The sequence below is a fragment of the Bombus affinis genome, chromosome 3 (genome assembly GCF_024516045.1).
Source record: "Bombus affinis isolate iyBomAffi1 chromosome 3, iyBomAffi1.2, whole genome shotgun sequence".
Classification (NCBI taxonomy): domain Eukaryota; kingdom Metazoa; phylum Arthropoda; class Insecta; order Hymenoptera; family Apidae; genus Bombus; species Bombus affinis.
Window position 1 is genome coordinate 9,385,483 of NC_066346.1, and position 22,041 is coordinate 9,407,523.

The 22,041-nt window shown below is 34.8% G+C and overlaps 1 protein-coding gene and 2 long non-coding RNA genes across 15 annotated transcripts in view; 1 reads left to right on the forward strand and 2 right to left on the reverse strand.

Moving 5' to 3' along the window:
- LOC126914314 (protein lap4) overlaps positions 1–22,041 on the forward strand; it is a 53,310-nt gene that overhangs the window by 8,454 nt on the left and 22,815 nt on the right. The window contains exon 1 of one of the 13 annotated variants that reach the window (XM_050718069.1): positions 21,755–22,027. The exons of the other annotated variants lie outside the window; for them this stretch is intronic. The gene's annotated coding sequence lies outside the window, so the exon portion shown is untranslated. Of the gene's footprint in view, positions 1–21,754; positions 22,028–22,041 lie in introns of those variants that run through there. 13 annotated transcript variants of the gene reach the window in all.
- Positions 10,758–12,245, reverse strand: LOC126914371 (uncharacterized). The gene is made up of 3 exons (XR_007709637.1): positions 12,111–12,245; positions 11,434–11,714; positions 10,758–11,345 (listed from the first exon to the last, which is right to left on the reverse strand). It is a non-coding gene; the product is annotated as an uncharacterized LOC126914371 (long non-coding RNA).
- LOC126914373 (uncharacterized) lies at positions 18,797–20,475 on the reverse strand. The gene is made up of 3 exons (XR_007709640.1): positions 20,286–20,475; positions 20,026–20,195; positions 18,797–19,613 (listed from the first exon to the last, which is right to left on the reverse strand). It is a non-coding gene; the product is annotated as an uncharacterized LOC126914373 (long non-coding RNA).

Below are 22,041 nucleotides of genomic sequence, written 5' to 3' on the forward strand. Positions count from 1 at the left end.
TATTATGTATGTACATAAGAGCACATAGTTTCTGATTAATTCAAACAGATTCTGGGAAATAAACACGATTGAAGAATAAAAACAATTAAATAATATGTCGATCGCCAAACAAAATACGACGATTTTAAATCATGTTATCAAAGATTTGCTCCGGCATTTATCTCTAAATAGCAAAATTTGTAAGCAAAAGACGTGTTAACGGCTCTAGCCGTGAACTTAATTTTAGAAATACCCTGCGATATACAAATAACTATAAGCAATTTTACGTCACCGGCTGTGAATGTGTTAAAAGGAACTGGAATTTTAAAATTCCCCTTCTAAAATCTACTTCTCTTGCATTCCATTTTGTTGATCACATTCTTCGCGGAAAGAGGAGGCGGAATGGTACCTGAAAGAATAGGGGTGGATGATGAGATCCGGCTGTCTTAGAGTGATAAAATCCTCCGGTCTTAAATTCCACCTGGAGCTTGACGATTTTCATTTGTCGAGTTATTTTTTAAAGTATTTGTGCTTCATTGAAATACGCGAGGAATTTAAAGAAACACCGCGTGTGCTTGTTTTATAGAATGTTCAAGTTCCACGGCGTATTGGGGCTTCTGAAATATTGGACACCTGAATGAGCGATAAAGCTGTTTGAGTAGCTGATCCTCCAGTTATTTTGAGCTACGTATAGAGCTATCGATTGTACACAATTCGCTGTAGCCTGGCCGTTCGGCCCCCTTTATTTTATTTCAATATCGTGCCGGCGAATATAAGCATTCTTCTAAAACCGTGATATTTTTCAACAAATAACGAAATACCAGAATGTTCGTCGATAATTCATGGATAATGTATAGATCGTCGAAATTCGAAAATGGTAAATCGTTTCTGTGGAGTGAAATCACTTCTTGGTTATATAATATGTTTTTTGGAACTGAAAGAAGATAAGACCTTACGCGTATACGAATATATAAATCTCGATGATTCGTTTGGAGAATATTATTTCATAGATTTATTTTATAAACAGAGCTCGTTAAACTTATTTGTTGTTTTCATCGCTCCATAAAAATTAATTGGACCAAGAAGAATAGTTCAATAAGAAGGAAAAGATATAAAAAGAAAAAAGAAAGAAAGAAGGAAATTGGGTTACGATGGATGAAATTTATATAAAACTGTAAATATTCCAGTCTCTCTATCTCAAGTAATGTTAAAAAAAGTAAAGAAACTTGCTTCCTTCTCAAAGAATTAAAAAGAATAAGCATAAAGGAAGACACTGAAGGTGTTAACCGTTCCAATTTCTGTGGTATTAGTCTTCCGTTAGTGATGTAAGATGATAATCATTTTCCTTAAAGTCTTTTATATCTCATACACATGTAAATACCGCTGGTTATCGAGTTCATTGGAGTACTCCCACGTGAAAAGGCTGGTCAGACTGGCTTTTTCGTGACGAAGCACGCTGAATTCTTCGAAAAATTATTTCCTGTTTCGTCTATCTTCTCGAGGGAACGTAACCACGAGAGAATCATGGACGTGCGACGACTCATCACGGCATCGGTTATTTCCTGGTTCCAGTTAGTTTATTGTACCGGTACTATGACAGCTCTAATAACACTCACAATGACAATATACCGCAATATGCTTATTAAAAGCGCCTGTCTAAGACAAAGCCTTAGTTATCGAATAATTCCACTAGTTATCGTCATGTTCTATAACTTGTCTCTATAATCCGAATTTTGTTGACTTGTAAGAGAAAAAAATTGTAGCATGTCGTTAATCGCAGTATTTCTAATTTTACCTTGATTAAAAATTCGATAAGTAAATCGTTCGTTACTGGTTATAATGATATATTAATAATTACAACAAGTGTAGTAGTAGATAGATAAATAAAATTTTTAAAATATAATAATAGTAGTTATATTAATAATTACGTTCTTGTAGTAATAAATAAAACTTCCAGATTACAGACGATTAAGCGCTTATTGATAGTTGACATTCAAACATGTTTCTTGCATCAAAGTTGCAAAACTCGTCAGTTTACGAAAGTATGAAATTATAGGAGACGACGGTATGTAAATTTGTCTGAAAACGCTATTTAAATGGATTGATTGCCCCTCGTTGATGCAATTACCACGAAATGGAATTTCAGGTTTGAGCCACTTAGCTGATGCTGTAGGTAGTTTGTGAGCGTTGCATCGACAGTGTGTTTATCGATATAAAACCAACTAAAAGAAGGCTTCTTTAATATAACTTCAACGAATTCGCAAATAAAATTAATTCGAATAAAGTTATGCGGAAATATGTAGAAAATTTTTAAGGAATTATTATTGGTAGACAGCGAATGTTTATGAGAAATTTAAGGGTGCAAATATGCACAGAATGCACATAATTTGCAAAAGATATAAAAGGTATCTAAAGCATAATTATTCGTTATTATTCCGTTTTCTTCGTTCTGTTCATAAGAATATAAATTTATATAAACATGGGTAGTTTAATTATTGAATTAATTTTTCACGAATTTAATGGCAAATAGAGCGAGTCTGATAATTTTACATGGCGCAAGTTAATTAAAAATTCCTGTTTGTCTAAGTAGTAGCACGTGCGGATCACCACGTGACGACATGGATGAACAATAAATTTCCTTCGCGCGTGATGACATTGATGAACGCATACCATCGTGTTCACGAATTGAACAAAAAGATAAAACTATTAATTGCCACGTATATATCTCGCACGTTTTCGCCAATAAAGAAAATATTTTCCCTGGTTCGTATTTCCTCCTCCGGGGAATTTGTTAATTATTTTTCTAAAATTCACTGGTTCCAACGTGTTTACATTATGCACAGGATGTTTCCATAGCTTTAGATCAAACTTCGAGACTGATTTCTATCAACTGCTGCAAAGGTTTCTCTGTAGCGAAATAGCGATTAAGATTTCACTGAAGAAAGAAGATTTTCTTCTTAATCAAAGTAATTTTCGATGTTCAAAGTAGGTACTTAATTAAGAGTGATCGTTTGATTAATTTATATCAGAGGAGAAGATTGGTTTGCAAAACTAATTGCTTAATTTGACTATAAAAATAAGGATAGAAGGAATCTTAAGTATTAGTGTGATTGAATAAGATCTAAAAATAAGATCTAAGAAGTTCCGAGAAGAATGTCTACTTTTATTCTTTTTTATAAATTAATCTGGTAACCCATTCTTCGAAAAGAACTAAAAGAGAAGAAAGAAGATTGGCTACTCCACTTAAGCTAAAGACACCGCCACATACATACAGACATTATTATTTAAATTATTTTTTTGTAGATATTAGATAGAAAATTGTTTACCTATTAGATATCGTAACGAGTACATATATTTCGTACATTTTATATATTTTTGAATATTATGTGTATTCTGTGCATTTTTGTATCTTCAAATTTCCCATAAATACATAAAAATCCACATTATATTCACTTCTATGAATATTTCATTTCACAACGTAATATTAGTTTAAAAGGTGCTATATATTTCGTAAAAGTTATGAAAACAAAATGTTCCTAATCCATCTAGAAACAGAAGTCTGTTGTATGTCCCAAAATTAATTTCTTATGTTATGAATGTACGACGATGATAATTCTTCATTTTTTGAACCTGTATTCTCCGCAGGCAGTAGGGTGTATCGTCTTAAGCGAAGAATCGTGATCCAGCAATTCTGTTACCCGATCTTCATTCGTTATTTAATCGCGAAAATCGCGTGGGTTGCCGTTATAGTCAGTCTATACCATGGAATTAAGCACCCGGAAGAGACGAGCGGACGAACGATTCCGTTGGAAGCTTTGAAAAAAAAAAAAAAAAAAAAACGAGGGATTGAAATGTCACGAACCCTCGAATGCTCTTAGCATTCTTGCTGGATCCGTGCTTCTCTTCTCTCTCTTTCTTTCCTTCTGTTTCTCCATGGACGGGCAAACGTGGAAGTAACCGAGTGGCTTGAAACTGGCACAGCTTAACAAATAGCCCCCAGACTCCTTCAATTAAACGTACGATAACGCTAAAAATCGTTTGCATAAGGATTCATCGTGTAATTAGCGGTCTATTGGAGATTCGAAAGGGAAATGATCTTCAAAGGGAACAGATATGAAACTTTCAAGCTTTTTTTTTACATAATAGGTTAGCTGGTTTTTGGTAGATTGGACGAATTGCTGTTTACCTTAGGTTAGTTATGATGGTTGTTGTTACGATGTAAAAATATACGACACGCAAGGAACGCGTGCTCTATTCAAGCGTTTTGCGTTTGAGACTCGAATTCGTTTAAGGGGACGAGTTTTATGGGGGGGAAAGGAATGGAGTTCATGAAGATTTCTATTTTAAAGTTTCACTGAGATAATTCTGGAACCAGAAGCAGAGACGAGACAGTTTTTATTAGCATGAATGAATCGTATAACTAAACGTGATATTTAATCCAGAATGATCAATTTAAAACACGGCACTCGTAAATAGACTGCTAAGATTTATACCGATTAACATTTCTATGAATAGAACTCAAGAAATGGAACCTAAGCAGAATGATTAATATTTTTAACAAATTCAAAAACCGTGATCAATATAAATTTTGTCGAATTCGAAGACGTAATCAATAAATGTTTCGTTAACTCCAAATACCGTATTGAACGAAATTTCAAAGCCGATCAATACTTAAACCTGTATTTAGCCTACCAATATATGTACACACATGCATACATACATATTTACCCAAATATTCTTAACTATTCGTGACGCGCATAAAGAAAGAGATACTGTTGTTTTCCTGAAAATTGTTGCGCTGTACTCGACACGTGCATACATCGATAGCATAACAGTTACACTAGTTGCACGAAAAGTAAATAATCTATCCTTTCTCTCTTCTTCTTACACAATTTCATGTATCCTCGCCCCTTGTTTCTCGAACGCGTTGAAAATACGATCGAGAATATACGCCATCGAAATGTCAAGATCGAAGAACTTTGTGAATCCCACTGACAAATATCTTACGCGAAAGTATACGTTGAACGGTAATTACGTAGGATACGCCTAAACATCGTGCCAATTTGAAATGTTGCGCATGCCAGGGCGGAATAATTTGAGCTCTTCCTCTTTTCACGATCGCTTCTCTACGCTAACAATACCGCTACATAGATCAACGTCGAAGGGGTTTCATAATTGCGGCTTTTCGGACGCAACCCGGCTTGAACGGAACGTTGAACGTGCAAGAAATTTAATGGCGAAAAGTTTGCCGGCCGTGGAAGTGGCTGATGAAACTCGCCAGGTTGTGGAATTTGTGGAGGATTGTTGGACATTGAAGAGGATTTTTCGGATTTATGAGATTGATATCCCTAGCTGCAGAGGTTGGGAAGATGGGAGAGGAGGTAATAGAAAAGTAAGTGTGAAATGATGGAATTTTATTCTTATTTTATTTGATTATAAATGGATCAGCTGCGTGGGTGAAAAGTTTTATACTATCGATGATATATTTTAAAATCTTGATGAAGTTTTTTGTTGCGTTCTTGTTGAAATATGAATGGTTTCTTTTGTAATTTTCGATGAATCGAAAGTAGTTTGAAGAACTCTTATTAAATTTTCACTGAATTTTGATTACGACATGAGTGACTTTTTATTTTTAAGCAGGTTTTAATGGGTTTCATTTCCTTTGAGATCAGTGCTTTGACGATTTTATTTGTGCCGATTTATTGTCTCGTAAATACTTCTTCGACTATTTAATTGTCTTTTGTCGCTGACCAATGCGTCTCAAAAACTAGAGACTCAAAGAACCAGAAGAACATTGTAGCTCGTAACTAATATTCCTAATTTTTTACCACAAAAATCACGCATTTTCAAACATCCTGTGCACGCTTTAAATGCATTATTAGCATTTTTCACGAGAGGTCGAGCTTATCGGTTGATATTTTTTTAACAACGAAGCAGAGGCTCCTTTCATGGAGCCTCGTAACGTATTGATGCTTACCGTTGCTAATTAGACGCTGATCCTTGATAAACGAAGGCCATTTTTAATAAGGCACGCATGATTAGTTGTGTAGTCATCAATAAGTCGTGACATTTCTTCTGATTTTGATCTACTTCAAATTACATGATGGCATGTTCTAGTATCGATGAAGAGAGTATACATTAGCGTTACTCCAGGAGGAATTGAGATATGTTGGTTCCTGTATAGTGAGTCGTGACAGCCTGTCACGAGCAATTTATATGATGTAATCGCTGTCGAAATTTAATATGTGACCCTTCCACTGCTGGCAACTTTGCTGGTTAACCTTCGACCTGACGATCTCAGGGCGAGATCGCGTTCTTTGAAACAAGAGGAGATTATAGGGATTAATTCGAGATGGAGAAGATTTGAAAATAAAACGTGATTGAAAGTGATAATAAGAGAATTTCATGTAAATTCGGATTACTGAATTTTTTTTAGCTTTTCGAAAGATACTTCTCAGCGAAGTCTTTAACTTATTAACTGCATTATCCTTTCATGGAAAACCTCTGTAATTACGGGATCAAATGTTAATACAGACAAATCAGTTTCTATGAATGTAAATACGATATAATCTATTTTTAAGAGAAATGAAATGAGAAATAGATAGGAGTCATCGAATAAAGAAATTCTTATGTCCTGACTAACAACTTGACCTTCTCAATCAACAGATTAAAATCGAGCGAGAAATTTATAGTAGTTTGCCGTCTATTCGTTTATCTCTCTAAATGGAAGATTTTTATTTATTTCATTTCTTACTAGAATAATGCACGGAGTATGGATTTAAGAAATTCAGTTTCAATTTCAAGGTCATATTATTGTACATCGCTGAATTCAAAAAAGAAAAATGCTGTTCTTGAAGACTAAAATGGTATAACCCTGACAGAAATAATTAGTGAACCACGATATTTGCCCTTCTTATGGATTTTACAATTTCTTTTAGTTAAGGAGGAAGGTAAAAGTAAAAAGAGAAAAGAAAGACGTAAAAAGGGAAGGTACGAAGAAAATGAAGAATGACACATGTTCTGGCGTTTCACTGCGTAACGAAAGTTAGATATTTCACGCTACATTTGGAAACACCCTGTGTTTGCATCACCATATGGCGGTAGAAAAACTTGAAAAACATCATGCTGACGATGAACAGTCCAGAAATGTTAATAAAGTATTATCCATCGTTAATACCTAATTCATTGCATGAAACTGCTTTTAGTTGACTATTATTATCGAAGCGTGCAATAAAGAAGTACATTCACGAGTGTACAGAAATATCTGTCGCGTTTTATCCGTGGAAGAATTCCACTGGAGGCATTGACGAGCTGAAAAGTCGATACTGTGTCCAGCGAGTCATCGAAATAATTGTGCTAATAACAGTTCCCCGTTGTACCTTCTTTATCTTCCTTTTGCGCCATTTTTAGTCACAGAGATCCCAATTTCCCAGTGTACGCGATGATTCAAACTTGATTCACCCCGTTTAAAAAAGTGTCAGAGAGACACGAATCGCGTTGAATTTCATCGTCGAATCAAATAAGCTTCGTTGTTGCGTTGCATTTGATCGCGACTATGGATCTACCGCGGCAGGAAAATGGAATTCTTAGTAACTGACCTTTTCTTTCTTCTCGTTACGGACGAACCATCCCTTAATATATTCTTGGATCTCCCTCCGTGAGATTCTTTGGAACGATTTCATTACGAAGTATATTAAGGTGAAATAAGAATTTTTCTGATGTAACTGAACATTTTTTAGAATTTGTGTTATTACAATTTTTAATTTCTAACAGGACCATTCGTTCAATTCTATAATCAATTAAATTATAATTTTATTCTCTACCACGAGTTCAACAAATATATTTTTTTTCAGTTCTCTCGGAAGAAATTATTTCTAGAATAAACACGAAGTACCATTTTATGAAAAGTGGTAATGCAGCTTTTGCAAAAATTATGCGAAGATAAAACATTACGAATTATTTTATATCTATTAAATGGAATCTTGTGAAAAACGTCATATATCGTACGTAATCCTCAGCCGGTACATACTCACGTAGAAGCTTTTCACGTATATATTACATCTTTTACGCCTTAAGAAATCAACGCTACACGAACGCGTCTTGCGTAACGAAGATTTCTTTCGGAAGGAAACAAATTTTTCACTAAAAGTTCCCTTTCCCATTCGTGTAATATTGCTTGGGATCAGTAAGGGACGAAAGGCTTCTCGTAATGTGCCGAATGGAATTTTTATTCCCTTTCAATTGGTATTAATAGCGGGGGTGTGATTTTTATTGAAATTTATCGCCACCTTGCGAAAGGTCAGTGCACACTAAAAGTTTTTCTTCTCGCCTCCATCTGTTGAAAGGGCCTTAAAATCATGCGCCTATCTATCCTTGCCATAATCTTTTTATCACCCAGCTTCCACGAAGTCTATTTCGATTCAAGCGGCAATAAAAATCAAGGATGAAACGATCGTGAAATTCATTCACGTAACTTGAACGATGAATCATTAATAGTTTCCACTTGGCGACTCTGTAAATGCACAATCTCCACATACCGTTGAAATTTGCAATAAGCTGGGTCGTTTGAAATTCCAAGTACATGTAAAGAGTCTTCGAGGGATGCTAGACGGTACTATAGGACGTGGATAATCGGCATGCGATTTTGCGTACGAACAGGACGACGTCGTCTTAAGGCTGTGACAACGTTACGAGATCTTGTAGTAAATAATTTTACGGACGGTACACGTGAAACACGACGTTAATCCACACGTATTTACACACACACACACATTCGTCTGGCGGTGACGCGGAGTTCGATGTGTAAGCAAGTGTCACGGTCTCTACGTTGAGTAATCCTACATTCCCTCGCATAGACACGCTATGACAAATTAATAAAAAATGTTGTTCGAATAGTCGAATCATCGAATAACTTGCCACTTTGCATGGTAAGAGCTACAATTAAGTTTTTTGAAGCCTGTCATGAATGAAAATTCAGCGCAGTCTTTTTTTAAATTAGCAAGGTTTAGTAATTAAGCTTTTGTTTCGTATATCTAGTTTAGTAAAAAAATAGCATCTGGTTTTAATATTAATTTCCGATTTAAATAATTGTGAGAATGTGAATACTTTTGTGGCTCACTATATACGCGTCAAGGAAAATTCAATTCTCTTGATCTATGGTCGCGCAGTTAAAAAATCGCATTACTGTAACGTACGAAGATTTATGCGTTTAATGAAGTCTGTAATCATTCTATTATTAGCAAAAATGTACGTAACTGAATCTTCTTTCCAATTAGAAAATATAATTGCCTCGAATTCATCTTGAGGTACATGATGTAACAAATTTCAATACCAATTTCGATGTAGAACAATTATATCGATCAATTTAATTCAACATAAGTTTAAGAGAATATCTATTTAGGTTATCGTATCACGTGTAGAAAATAATAAAACTTTGATCTTTTCTAATTTTCTCACAAACCTAACACTTATGAAACAAACAATACGAACTAATAGCGTAAACACTTTGTATACATGTACATACCCTGTTATTACATTTGTGTAGAGTATTTTCTCTTGAGAAAATTAGTTTTTCTTCCTGTAATTTACGTGATAATAAGTTATTATTGATATATAGTTATATGTAGTTATCGTAGTATGTATTTGTTCAGATTCTTTATCAAGAAACGAAAAATGTATTTAGGACTGGAACATGGTCTACTACTTTAAATAATCAATGTTGATATATGGGATGAAAAGCAATTCGTAGAAATGGTTAATAAAAGTTTCGAAACAATTTCGAAAGGTCAACCCCTGTAGTTTGTTATCAGGAAACACATTGGATGGGAATAATAATGACATCCTCGTCCCACTCGCTAAACTCTATCCCCGTCATTTAATCGTGTCGGGAATTTTGCAATAATTACTTCACTCTGTTAATTAATACCGCGTAGTTTGTGGCTTTAATTACGTACGAACATGTTGTTTGAAAGTTCCACGTCTATTTAGGATTTTTTGTTCAATATGCATCGTTTTCGTTGCTGTATTTTCTATGGGATATGGTCGAAAGACCATATTATAAAAACAAATAAGAGAAAATTTTGTATGCAGAAGTAGTTCAAGAGTGGAGAAAAAAATTCTTTTATCTGAAGTTTGGTTTTCGAGAAACTTGAGTTTGAAAATTCATTGTGTACACATCTGTGCACTTCTCTAACATAACGTATTTAACTATGAAAGTGCATACATATGTGCGTATATACACAGCGAATTTTCAAAATTAATTTTCTCAAAACTTAAGCTTTAAATGAAAAAAATTATCCACGCTTTTAGTTTATCTCAATATTTTCCCATAGAGAACTAACTACTGTTAGCATGTAAAATAGTTTTAGCCGTACCCTCTACATATACCATCTTCCATTCGACCCTTCGAAGTCTCGATAATTACCATTTTCTGTTTTCTGGCTCTTTTCGTGCCGTTATCGATCAATGGAGATCTGCTTCTCTTTTCATCGTTTTTCCTTCGTGCTAAGCGACGGCAATTTTTCAAGTAAAATTCAAGGTAAAGGGATCAAAGATAATGAAAGTGGAGGAAGAGGTAGGAGAGGCGGCAATACGCTGCAAGATTAATGTTCGGCTCGCGAACCGCCGATCGAATTATTTCCTTTTTGTGTACAAGAGTGTGTCGCGTTTCGTAAGGACGGATTTATAGAATATACCGGGTGTATATTACATAATTGTGCTATAATTTATATTCTATAATTAGTCTATAATTATATTCTATAATTAAGACTTCGTTCACAGTGTTTTTGCAATGTTAATTTATTTAATCTAATGATTATATCTGTACACATACCTATAATTTTCCTTATTCTACTTGGGCTAATTTCTTACTCTCTGTTCTCTGAGAGACAATTTTATTCAACAACTATAATTAATTAATTATACATTCAAAGCAGCATGTGATCTCGAGCTTTCTGATATTCGTACATATAATTTATAATAACATCTATTAGTTTGAAGCTTATTCGAAACTTACTTCGTGAAGAAGCTTATTATATGAAACTCATTTACCCAAATAGCTCGTCATAAGCTTATTACGTCTACTCAGTGAACAAACTTTCCAGAGAATACATAGTTACTCTTCGTATTTGCTACTTACTTTCTCGTTTAAAGTCACTTGCATCGATTCGATGACACCCTGTACAACAGTGTGCAGTATAAACCCCGTTTTATCCCGACATTTCCCTCGTCGCTGTTGTACATCGAATTCAATTTGTGTAATAAATTGCATTCCTATGATAATCAATATCATAAATTTTCGTCTGTCCGGACGTGTTCTTCCCGTGGCCTCGCATTATTTCATATTCCATCAGTTTTGTACGATGCACCTATATCGAAATCATTTTGTCTCGTGATACCATTTCAAGAGATAATCACTTTCCAATGCCGATAGAAACGAAGTTCGATGGAGCTTACCAGTTCGAAGAAGATGCTATTTTATAAAACTTAGTTATAGATTTTTCAGATAAAATTGCAGTTAATTTCGTGTGTCCGGTAGCCCAATTTATGGTTAACCAATGCATGTAACATGAGAAAGTAGAAATAGAACGAAAGATACTTTTTATTCGCTCGACCACAAAGTAGTTTCGATCTAATTGGCTTGGTTTATTGGTCTGTTAGCTTCACTAGCGAAGTTTGGTTAACAAGATCGACTTCACTTCGGTTTTTATTATATTTGCGAAACTTCAGCCTCGTTTCTGTGTTAAAGAGAAGCAAAGATTGGTTTCAAACAGGAAGTTTTATTTTCTTTTTACTTAGTTTGATGAGCATCGTTAATAACTTTTCAAGTTGCTTGAGAAATAATTAAATGTTTTACGTTTGTAGAGTCCGCTAAAAAACTATTTGAAGAATAAAAAAGAAATAATTCAAAATCCGCTTTTAATAAATATTTTAGATCAAAATAATAGCGTACTGGTTGAAAATAAAACGAAATAACCAGTGAAAAATATGTATTAAAATCTGAGCACGAAAAATATTACAGCTTTAAAATTCCAATATATATTTTGACGATATAATTAGAAAATGATTGATTTTATTACAGATCTCTTTTATTAAATTTTATGTTTAAAATTTGCAAGTGTCCTATGACTTACGGATGAGAGTATGTATTCCTATTTTTTGTCTACTGCGAACGTTTAATCTGTCAGAAATTATTACAGACATTACGAACGATATAATTATTACATAAATCAGTTACGTGAAGATTGCGTTGAACTGTTTGAAGAAACTACGCACATACTATAATGGCGCGGCACTTTATCAACGGTGTGACAAGAACAGTAAAAAGATTACGCACACGTGGAAAGGAAAAAACGAGGAAAGCGCTAGTCAGTTAAATGAGTCACACGAAGAATGTTTGAACGTTTATATTTCACATGTGGTATCATCGACTTCGATCCGCGTACAGATTCCAGTTCCAGTAATTTCTCTTACCGGGTATATTTCGATCGACGAAAGTATGCAGAAAATTTTCTATTATATAATCCTGTTACGGCTCTCAAATTTTGTATATATGTAATGTCTCCTAGTCTCGATCTTTTCATCTTGTTTTAGTTTTCAACCAAAAAAAGGACATTTAATGTTTTAAGAAACAGTTAGCATCAATCGATAACGAGTTTTCCATATTTTTCTCAAATTTAACAAATTCTCTAACTCTTTTATAAAATTTTTTAATTTCCCAATCTTCCTGTAGAAAAGTACGATCGAGCCGAAAATAACCCAAAGGCTGTGGCAAAGTATTCTTAGAGGATCTTTTCTATTTGAATTTATTTTTTATTTGAATCAAGTACGAACAATTGTATATTTTACTTTAAAATTTTATTGGTGATTAAAGATTTCTATAATGTAAAGGCTCTTATAAGAATTTCTTAGGTCGAATTCCACTTTGCGTACCAAACATTTTAAACTCAATTAGAATCGAGTCGTGATTTCGATCACTTATTAACTCTCTCCTAATCGAAGTTAAAACCCGAATACTCAAAACTTCCAGTTACATAACGTCATGTAATCCTATTAGGATTGAGTCAAAATGCCCCAAGTATTTGCTGATCATTTCCTAATTCGGGTAATTAATAATTTCAGACAGGATAAAAAAGTGAATAGAATCGCTTAAATTTTTGTATGATAATAGAATTAAGTATTTAAAAAGGAATAAAAAGGGAACATTTTAATAAAATGATATCTCAGAATGTGTGTTATAAATGTACTTGCACATAAAAATTCGAGATATACTACGTTATCAAAGATTATATACCTGCCAGTCTTTCCACTCCTCGTAAATGCAACGATAAACGAAGTATAACTTTTTACGCATGAGGGAAAAGTTATAGCGCAAAAGATTCTTCTAAACAGTTATTGTGAAGTTTGCTCACGGAAAAAAACGTATTTATGCATATGTATACATTTCATATATGCGCTTGCGTGATTAAAGAGCAATCTTCGCCCTCTACGTAAAAAGAATTCTCTTACGTAAAAACATTATAGCTTCCCATTAAATTCATCTATATTACATGATTATTCCCACAGGTATAGTGAAGGGACCTTCAAGTTCCAGATTGTATATACATTAGCGCTAAAAATTATTCGAATATTATAAAATTATTATTGAAAAGACTAATGATGATCTTAGTACTTACTGTTATTAGAGATTCGAATGGAATTGAAGAAAGAAATATGCAACAGTTTAGAATTCTCAGGCGTAGAAGATTATGTAGTTATTTTTTTTTCAATTTTAAGTTATTTCCTTAGAATTTATTTAAATAAACAATTTGAATATACGTAAACACTATTACACATTAATGAATTAAAAAACTTCTAAACCTGAAAGATTAAAATTTTAAAAGTTTGAAAGTTTAAAAATTTGAAAATTCGACAATCTAAAATTTGGAAAATTCACAAATTTGAAACTTCTGAAATTTGAAATTTGAAAATTAAAAAATCGGAAAATTTGGAAATTTAAGAGCTCAGAAATTTGAAAATTTAAAATTTTAAAGATCGCATGCATGTATTTATGCATGTATTTATTTATTTATTTAAATTTGAAATTTGAAATTTTAAACGCATAGAATGTTGGAAACATTTAATGGGTCAGTAATACATAATCATAGAACAAAGCATACAGATACTACATTTACTATGCTACTATTATTCTCTACCTTCTTCGTCCTCATGTGGTTTTAAGACACAGTTGCATTTCAGGAGAAATAGTATCAAACGGCTTGTACAGTGTGGAAAATGAGTTTGCATAGGGTTGTTTCGTGATGGTCAACGTATCAACTTGAAGACATTTGCTGTGCATACCAAGTTGCTAGTGGAAACTCAATAAGACGCTACAATCAGGTTACGCGAAACGCGTACACACACTGGCTTCCCGGACGTTTTCAGTTATACAAAACGTGCCGGGACTCTTGGCGACGACACACCGCTTCATTCTGTCTTCAACCTCGCGTGGTGTATAAAAGCGTTGCAAGTCTCTTTTTTCGAGCACGTTTTCTAAACTTGCAACCTTGCTTCTTCCACTGTGTTCACCGATCATCGCAAGTGTCTCTTGCGAAACGTCGAGAACGACAACAGTTTTCAGACTGGATCGATACTGGCCGAAACTTTTCATTACTCGTGTCGCTCTGTTCTAACTGATATCCTAAAGTTTATTATCTCATCCAATGTTTTATAGTTTTGAATATAAATATTTCTGATGTTAATTATTAGTATGTTATTAAATTTATTATATATTAAACAGAATTATATTAAATATTATATATTAAGTAGAAAATCATTCTAGTATGAAATTTTCTCTACGCACACCTATGCTATACTGTACGTATAATGTACGATATTCTCCCATTGAATGTTAACGAATTAGCAAAAGATTACATGCGTGTATTTCTTGAAAAAACCAATCCATCGATCGAGTTACAAATGAAAACGAAGAGAACGCTCAGCGATTCCACGAGCTTTCGAAAATCCTTGTGCAGTTACGTGAAAGCTTTTCCAATAGAAGAGTGTATATTCCCTCTTTTCTCCCCTGGCAAAATTCAGACGAGATCTAGTCGCGGTTCGCGTGTTTTGTTTCGAGCGTGATACGAGTATAGAAGGGAAGGAAAGAATGGTCAACGATATTTGCACGCGCGTGCATATGCGCGGACAAGATTTCTGTGCAATGAATAAAACGATTCGCAATATCTGGGCTAGTGATTGATATTTCTGCGTCGCTTTTGAGAGGCAGAATGAAAGACAAAGAGAGGAGGAGAGACGACAAAAGTGCCCCACTTTTCGAGGCACCCTAGAGTGTTCGTACCTTCGATCGAACCGCTTTGTTCAGCTCTAAGGATCCATCGAAACGGCCATGTATGTATGTACGGACGTGGAAAGGTGAAAATAAACGAGAAAATAGTGGATGATCGCACCTTACACGTCCGTGGACACCTAACGAGACCGTGAAATTGAGATTGTACAACCTGTACAGGTAGTTGAAATTGACGTTCCTCGTGGTCCACGGGGTGTGCGATATTAGACGGACTTAATTAAGAGATAAATATAAATAATGCCAGGATGTGTATGATATCCCGAATAAATATAATTTTAGTCATTCGAGCTGTAGGTACACGAGACGAGAAAGGGTAGTTAACGTAATTGGTATTATTTATAGCGTCTTCATGCACATAAACGGCAATCCTGTGATGAGTAGTAGATACATACAATAATATGGTATACATGTATGCTATAGTACCTACATACAACATTTATTTATTTTTTTTTTTTTTGCTTCTTAATGAAAAACTATCAGCTTACGTACTTAAACGAAGAGATTACATAATTCGATAAACTAATTAACTTTATCATGTTACGAGACGACCGGAACGATTAGGGGAACAAGCGAACTTTCCGCATCGGTTCTAGAACATTTGCGAAACTTGTTATAAATTGTGCGGGCAACTTTCTCGCTCACACTTGGCGCACACTTCGTGGTTGACCTCATTAATGGCTAACAAGTTGCCCGCGAGGACGAGTTTGAGGAACAATCGAGTGGAAACTGACAACTGGAGACGCGTCCCGCGTCGAGGCTGTTCCCAGTATACCGCTCTAAATTTAGGTGTTCGTGAAACCGTGCAGTTTAATTAAAACGTCCATGTATACGAGCAATTTTCGCGACGTGTTTCACGAAGGAAAATTGCTTAAATGAACGAAGAAAAAATAAAAATTCGCAGTACGTAAAAAGGGCCTGGTTGCATTGAAAGCGTTATGTTGAGTTTTAAGAGGTTGTGTGTATGTTTGAAAATTAATCATCGACCAGGAACAACCCTCGTAGTTGCTGGAATAGTAGCATACATATGCAACGAGATTCAATCCATTATCCATGTTGAATATGTAAATAAAACGTGCGTCGTTCGCTTGGTTTACAGTATGTAACATTGTGAGTTTGGTCACTTTCGTTGTTATTTTTTTAGTCAACAAAAAGAATTTCTTTACAATTTTGTTGGTATGAATCATTTGCTAAAGAATGTACGTATACGTTTTTTGTAATATAGAATTATTTGTATTATTTCTATTTATGCGTATTACTTTACAATTAAGTGTACACAATACTTTATTATTCCCGCGTATATTCTTTTTCTAACAAAAGGTGCCTTCAATTCTAAAGATACTGAACTGGAAGAATCAAATTTTATCTTCAATATCTATTTAAATTTTCCTCAATGAATTTCATGTACATATTTCACGTTTCAAGAAATAACGTAGATTTTTATAGAATTACAATTTTAAAGTGTCTTAATCTATTATATTCTCCTGATTATCTGAAGCTCGTGAACGGGGAAATAATCTCATAATATGCTCATACAACTACGAGCAATCTTGGAAAGCTTATTACGATAACATCAGCTTGCATAATTCGGGTATTTATCTCCTACAACTATTGGGTCAGAATTGAATCGTTTGAAGCATGAATTGTGGCCAGTTCTCCCCTGTGAGTTTCTAGTAACAAACAATTTTATTTAAATTCGGAGTTTTGCCAAACCTTACGTTGTGCGCGTCGAATAAAATGAAATCGTTGTTCACAAACTACGCCATTCGCCTTCGGATTTATCTTAAAATAGAACGTTGGAATGAAGATTTTGCATATCCTACGATCATAAGTGATTTAACAAAATTTAACAAAATCTGGACAGGAAGGTCAAGGAAGTTTGATAAGTTCAGGAACGTAAAATCGTTCGAATGAAAATTACACATTTATTTTGTGAAAGCGGTGTCATTGATTAATGATTGCATCACTGTATTTATGTTGATATTATCGCACATTTATTCGATGTTAAAGCGAGACGAGTCTCGTGTAAGCCTCACACGAAGTTTTCACTTGCTTCAATTAATGCGATACGCTCGGGTGAGACGGTTCATTGACCGTCACGAAAAAAACAAGGGAAAGTAACAATTAAATTACGCGAGATTAGATGCGTTCCGGTTAATGTTACGCCGCTTGTAATTCGAATTCAGAATTTTCGATTCAGAAAATCGACGATGCGATTCGGTTACGCGCATGTAACGATAAATCAACGTAAGCATGGTAACATTTTGTGAGAGAAACCAGCGTACTCTCTTTCTCTCGAATACCTAATTTTTATTTTAATTTGTGTTTTTAAAAAGCTGCTATTACCTCTGTTATTTTTCGCACGAAACACTCGCAATTAGGAAAGATAAAATGTTAATTGGATCCTTTTATCTAATTCACAAAATCTTAAATTCTTTTTTTATAATACTACTCTTTCTTTAATATAGTAACATATAATAAACATAGTACATACACATTAACATTCTATGTGTATGATTGAACCGAAGCTGAAACTCGGTGTGTGAGATATCGTTGCCAGAGAAATGGAAACCTTTATGTACGAAAAAGGAAAAAGGAAGAAAGGAAAGAAACTGACAAATATAAATTATTAAATATTGTGAATGTTGAGTTGTTAATTTCTTATTAAATATACATATGGTCAAAATAATAAAATTCAGTGAAATATACGTAGAAAAGCAATACGTATAATCAGCTTTTAACAAACATCTATGTAACAATGTATAACTTCCACGAAGTTTATTCTAACATGTTGCCATAGAATACACCAAAGCATCAGGTTTCAGAAAAGAACTGCTACTGTGCAAAGGATTTTATGCCAAAACCAACGTTAAAATAAAACTAAACGAACATCTTTTCTTTGATTAACAACTTTCATTGCACGCGTTTCATTTTAATGAAAACCGTTCTCCAACCCCGGGGAAATTCCGTTTATACTTCGCCTCAATGCAGCATTCGCATTTATTATTTATCTTCGTTTTCCGGCTCGTGCAAAATTCAGTGAGCGAGCATCGTTACGAGCCACGACGTTAGAAAAGCAACATTTTTCTTCTTTTTCGTTCTTAATCGGCGAATTCTCTTTTCTATGGCTCTCATAAAGGAAACCTGTATGTAAAAAAAAAAAAAAAAGCGTAACGCACACAAGTCGTGTCACGATCTTGTGAAAACTCGTTGCGTGATCATAGAAGAGATAAACCGCGACCGCAACAGGTTCGGGTTCAGGAAACTTGCCCCTTGATTAAGCCACCCACGCATGTGCGTGTGAACAGGCGCATTTCCATGCGTACAGGTTGTCGAATGGTCCAATTTCTACTGGCATCCTCCTAACGATCAATTTTCCTGCCCTTTCGTCTGTTTTCTCTTATCTTGTAAATCTATTAATTCTCTCATTACACATACTTATTTGCATGTTAATTTAAAATCTGTTTGCTTAAGATCTAGTTGCGTGTAAGACCATGCGAGTAAGGCTAATATATGTACACTACAAACATACATATTCATAATTATGAAGTAACTGCTTTTGCAATAAATATAGATTATGATAACAGGTATTTAATAAAAAATGACTACGCATTACATACGTTCTGTGAAGGGAACGTAGAATTATTTTTATTTCCATTTTCTAACGTTGATGTATTTCATTTACAATCTTTTTTTAAACCTATTTACATTATTACATTATTTAATTTCTTGATATCGTAATTGTGAAAAAACTTCCAAGAATTTGTTTGATATTTCTTCTACTACATATTTCTTCCTCTGCTTAGATTTCATAACTTTAAATTTGTTATTCGTACAAATACGTAGCATCACGGTAGCAAATGTATTTAATGATAAACAATGAAGTTCGTGTAAAATACCGTCGACGATTTATCTGTAACGAGCGGCGGCGATTGTTCTTAATTATTGATGATCAAAGTTGCGTGCGGAGTCGCTTTGATTCCGTTGCAAAATTACATCGTGCGTTTTTCTACGTCGTTGGCTCTGATTTAAATGCATTTTTACTTATTTTCTTAGAAACAACCGCCGCTGCGAAATTCGAATTAGTTACGGACTCTTCCTGTAATGCATTGTTCGCTTTGTAACGAGAAAGTTGAGTGTTACGTTGCATCGCTTTTATTGTTCGCGAATTGTTTCTCTGAACTCGATTTTAATCGCGGAATTTCTTTGATTTCCACTGCGCTTTTCCTTGCCGGAAAATTAAATATCAAGCCGCAGAAGCCAGTCTTTAAATTAGGCACTGTTAATAAAGAATCTAAAATATGAAAAATACACAAAAATTTCTTTAAAAAATATTTCAAATAATGTTAGAGAACGCTATTTAAAAATTATACAAGACGCTTTAAAATATTATCAAAAATCTCCCAAAAAAGTTATCGAAAGAATATTAAGAAGTCCCCTGAACGATTATTCAAGACAATAAAAATGACAAATAGCAAAATTTCGTTACAGGATAAGAGAAATATTCGTAAATAAATCACGAGGAAAACGCGGTGTGAAACGTATTTTTCTCGCATTGATCTCCGTAGGTAGAACGCGTTACACGTATACTAGAGTACGGTTTCCAGATTCAGATACAGGATCTGGAATAGTCAAGACTGGTTGACAGTGAAAACTCGTTGCGTGCAAGAAATATAAGTTTATAGCAACAGGTTCAGAAAACTCACCCCATTAATGAAAGGCGTTGCACTCGCGTGTAGGTGCAACGCACGGAGAAGATACGACTGATTGGAATGCAGCCAGTCAGCGAATTCTTTTCCTCTTTTTTTTTCTCCATCTTGTCGTGTATGATTTTTCTTCCAACGGGACGATGATTATTTTTACGCTGGAACGAAATCTAAACGGTCAGAATAGAAATACATACAGACAGGGGAAAATTGATGTTCCCTGCGACGAATGATCGGTAATTGCGATAGCTCGATATTACCTTCAACTTTGCAGGCTTCCAAACACTTCCTTATCCTCTTCTGATGGAAATAGTTCGTTTGTCATTTGATCTCTAGATTTACAGATGTTACCGCGAAATAAAATCGTATTATGAAATGCACGTAGTAGAGTTACGATCAATCGGCCGTGACTGGAATGTAGTCACGATAAAACTGTATTTCCTTCCTATCTTTTTGGGAAGTACCGTTTTCTACGAGCTAACAGTAAATGTACCTCTACGTTTCTTATGGACGACCTCATTTAGATTCTCGGGCTTATTAAACGATAACATCCTCCATCACTTTTCTGCTAAGAAGATGTCTTTCACCTTCGAAAAAGAAAAAAGAAATGTGGGACGAATCACTTCTGGCGTAGGAGAAATTGTAGCTCGCGAACTTTCCAACGAGTTCATCGCGCGTTCACGTGTTGCACGTTATTACATAAGAACGTAGATCGCGCACACAGGCTCAACGCAAAGCGACATGTCACCCTCGTTACCCTTGCCTCATCCTTTTATTCCTCTCTTTCTTCCCGCTTTCTCTTTTTTCCCATTCGAGACGATTTATAATGGTTTCCAATCACTTGCGATTATTATTCGATAAACGTGTAGCATGGAAACTTATCTGAGATGGGAAAAAAAGGATTAAAAAAAGAAACGAGGTAAACATTGCGCGAGATTTAATATTAATAAATGTTGAATCTCGATGAACCCGCGAAGGATCACTGATTGAACGAGTCGACGAGATCTTTTTCCTCGTTACGATCGCTCCATCAATTCCTTCACGTGTGCCGTGGATATTACGTAAGGGGGAAAAAGGCTACGTGCACTGTGTAATCTCTTACCCTTACCGCGGTATTACCCCTGTTCCCTGTTGCGTATCCGCGCCAGAAAACCACAGAAGTGAGTATCTCTTGCGATTTATACGGCATAAAATTACACGTCACGAAAGCTTCGGCTTTAAAGGCTGTTTACCCGATTGCATTTTTTTCCTTCCCGGCGAGACCGAACGAGTAGTCTCTTGATGAGCGTAAACAGCATTGTGTCGGATATAGTCCTGACTATACACGGGGTTAGCTTCTGATAATGAAGCGATGCAAGCCGGAAGATAGAACTAAAAATAGATGAAAGAATTATAGAATGAAATTTGTTTATGCGATGGATGGAAAGAAATTTGTGTTTCATAGACTATAATTAACTTTCAGTATAGATTTATTTTTGCATCTTTCTCTTTTTTTTATTCTTTCTACCCTTTTTTTTATTATTATTATATCTTTTAAGTTAGAAATTACTATATACGTATAATGAAGAGAAAATATATAGTATTATAGACTCAGTAAGAAGACAGATTTGTGTCCTCATGTTCACCACAATAAATTCTATTTATTCAAACTTAGTGCGTGTTCACATGTAACGACTAGTCTTCCCCACCCTGGTATATTTTACACGGCCTCCGCGGCCTCCTCTTCTTCCAAGGTAAATTGCAAAGGCCGAGGGTGGATGTTTCGCGCTATTTATAATGTTTACAGTGACCGACACGTTCAGAGGAGAGAAAAGCTATTTTGTGTTATTTACTGGTTGCTTAATTACAAGTTACCGCAGTCGCCCATAGGCGTGGTAATCGAGCGCGATTCCGCAAGTACTGAAAAATCGAACGGTCCGGTGGAAAAAGAAAAGGATGTAACTACGGTCGTGGCAGTGAATTATCGCCATAGGGTGCGGTAGGAAACGATTTTGTAATAAACGTGAGTAATTTTTC